Source organism: Poecilia formosa, unplaced genomic scaffold (genome assembly GCF_000485575.1).
Source record: "Poecilia formosa unplaced genomic scaffold, Poecilia_formosa-5.1.2 Scaffold5, whole genome shotgun sequence".
Taxonomy (NCBI): Eukaryota; Metazoa; Chordata; class Actinopteri; order Cyprinodontiformes; family Poeciliidae; genus Poecilia; species Poecilia formosa.
In genome coordinates, this window is record NW_006799944.1 from 2,467,464 (window position 1) to 2,470,614 (window position 3,151).

The 3,151-nt window shown below is 35.3% G+C and overlaps 1 long non-coding RNA gene across 1 annotated transcript in view; it reads left to right on the plus strand.

Moving 5' to 3' along the window:
• LOC103145512 (uncharacterized) overlaps nt 1-3,151 on the plus strand; it is a 23,123-nt gene that overhangs the window by 7,234 nt on the left and 12,738 nt on the right. The window lies entirely within an intron of this gene.

The following is a 3,151-nucleotide window of genomic DNA, read 5'->3' on the forward strand; positions in this document are numbered from 1 at the left end:
TTGTGTTTAGTAGAAAATAAAAAAAAAAAACAAGTTAAAGCCAAAATAAAACATAAAAAAGCAAATTTATTTTTTTAGCAAAATCTTTAAAGGCAAAAATTTTAGGATGTTTTTTTTTTAGATTTTTTTTTTAAAGAAGTACAAAATTATGAAGTGGATATAAAAGGGAATCTTTTTTTTAAGTGTACACATACAAATCTGAAGAGGTTATTATATTTTTTCCCTTTACTATGAAACTCCTAAATAAAATCCAGTTTAGCTAAGAAATAAAATAAAATCTAGATGTTTTTGTAAAGTCAGCAATTGAGAAAACCCAGTAAACATTACAATTTTACACCTGGTGTCTCTACACTGTAGAGGCACTCAGTGTTTCGGCTGTTCTGCAGTTATCTGGAGGCTTGTTCCAGATTTGTGGCGCATAGAAACTAAATCTGCTTCTCCATGTTTGGTTCTGATTCTGGGGATGCAGAGTAGAACAGAACCAGAAGAACTGAGTGGTCTGGAAGGTTGATGCAACAGATCTTTAGTATGTTTTGATGCTAAGCCAGTTCAGTGGCTGATAAACTAACAACAGTATTTTAAAGTCTATTCTCTGAGCTACAGGGAGATTTCCAACTAATTCACACATTTAGTTTAAAAGTAGCTCATCTTTTGCTGCCTGCCAAGTTTGAAGGTCTGTTGCGCTTTGTTTTACTTGTACTTCAGTAGAGTTCACCAAAGCCTTATCATAGTAGTGTGGAGGTTATAACCCTTAGAGAGAAGTCTCTGCAGAATACCCATTTCGACTCTCGAGCACATCCAGCTATTTCTCTGCCTCAGCTCTTGTTTTATCTGTCTGTATCTATTATGTTCTCCCGCGTGCCTGTCTTTCTCTCGCTTGTTATTTTCATCTCTCAACTCTCAGTCCTCTTTTACTGTCTGGCCTTGTTTCTTGTTTTAATCTTTTGCCTCAAAAATCTCAACAAGTGCTGCATCAAAATTCAAAAAAATCTAAAGTTGTCGTCTCCCCGAATAAATACAAAGAAGAATAAGGTTTGAAGTTCCGTTTCTAGCTGTGAGTAAAAATACACTGTTGCTCATTACCATTCGGGCTTGTTTGCTGGAGATATAAAGACTTCCTTTGGTGTTCCTGGTGTGCCAATTTGTCTTGAAACGATATCCTGCCCTTTAGACTGGGTAATGATATGTAATCAGCAGCCGGGAACACAGCCAGTTGTTTGTGTCTGTGCTTAACGGTGTTTCTGAGCTTGATACTAGCATGTAATTTCAGGTGAGGCCAAAGAGTATTTAAATTATGTCATATCAATTCTATGTAACAATATTTACCTTTTTTATGTTGCAGCTTAGTGTGGTGAAACCTTTCTTCAGAGTGAGATCATGACAAAAACAAGAACATTTCTGTGCACAGCCGATAAGCTTATCAGTACTTGGTATACTTTCACATAGTAGAGTAGTTTGAATGTTTTATGTATGTATGTTTGAATTGGAAAAAAATGTATATATAGATGTAAATTCCCCTTTTTTGCTTACAAAAATCCAGCCTTTTATTTGAGTACATTGATTCCAGACTATTGAGTTTTTTTCCCCCACAAAATTACCAGTGCTAAACTTATTGGGACCTCTCTTACATCAATACGTCTTCCAGCTACGTTTTGCCAACAGAGTAAATTCCCATCTTTTCATGAAAAATTTAATCAGACGAAGGCGAATGCTGCATGCAAAGGCATGTCACACATACCTAGAGGTCAGAATGGCTGAGTGGTTTTAGGTGCTGGGTTCAGGTTGGGGTTTTCCTTGCAGTTGCGGGTAATTTCAATGGTTAATAACATTTTTTAATTTTGTTACTTTCAGTAGGAAAATGTCTTACTTATTCTCTTGCCTTTCCCATTTGGAAATGCAGGAAAAATTTACACTCGTGTGATGTAATATTTAAACCCCAGAATCCAGATCATCAGCTGCTTAGTAAAAAAGTTCTTATACATTTTGGTTCCCTGAAAACAAATGGAAAATAAATACTGAAGGTTGTTGGAAGCTCTGACAAGACAGTTAAAAAAATTTAATAAATAATTGATTTTTTTTCTCCTCTGAGCTTCAAAAACTTTCAGCATGACATTTTGCTCCTGCAACAAAAAGTGATTTTAGTCGTCATATACATTCTTACCACAGGGTGCCAATAAATGTGCGGTGCAATATAATCACTGTTCCTGTATGCCACTAAAATTGAAATTCTGGGGAAAAAAAAAAAAAAAAACTGACTGAGAAATGTTTGCCAAGTAAATGAACTGCAGTTATAACCCACATAAGTTTTGTGCTTTCTAGGCTAAAGCCGTCACAGTGAGCTGCAGAAAACAATTGACTTTTTATGTCAGATTCACTCATCCAGAACATGATTTCTTTGCTTGGCCTATCATTATTTTGCTGCTCATCTTTAGTCACCCCCACAAACACACTCACAGATATAAACTCAGGGATGCAAATCAATATTTTGTGGAATAAAAACACCAGACGCAACGCTGTTGATCATGCTGGAGATGCATCAACCCTTGTTTGGAACATGGCCAGAGGCAAAACACAGTCAAGAGCCATACATGTGCAGGTGCACATATAGAAAAGTTTTTTTTTTTTTTTTGTACTATTTTTAAACAAATATTTTAACAGGAAGTATGAAATGAGCTGAAACTGAGCATGTTTTTTTTTCACAAAGAATGCCAAGCATGTATGCTCTAACTTTACAATCCATAATTTTTACATAACCCTACTTAATATATTTACACAAATGATCTTTTGCATGTTGGCAGGTGAATATTTAAGTCATGATAGCAGGGTCTTTCAGATGGATCAAACAGAGACAAGACCTATGTGCCTCATTTTGCAAATATTTAAGCATGGTTCAGAGAAACATTTTCTTAGGATTTTATCTTATTCAAAAGAATTTGTTTAGCACTTCATGTGATACATGGTCTCAGAAGTCGCAGAAGTGAGGTAAACATTTGCGAAATAGATTTTATAGCTGGTTTAATTACTGCATAAACACAATCCGTATTACATTAGGTTTATATTGACAGCAAATTTATATTGAACTTTGCATTTTTGTGCTTTAACACACACACACACACACACACACACACACACACACACACACACACACACA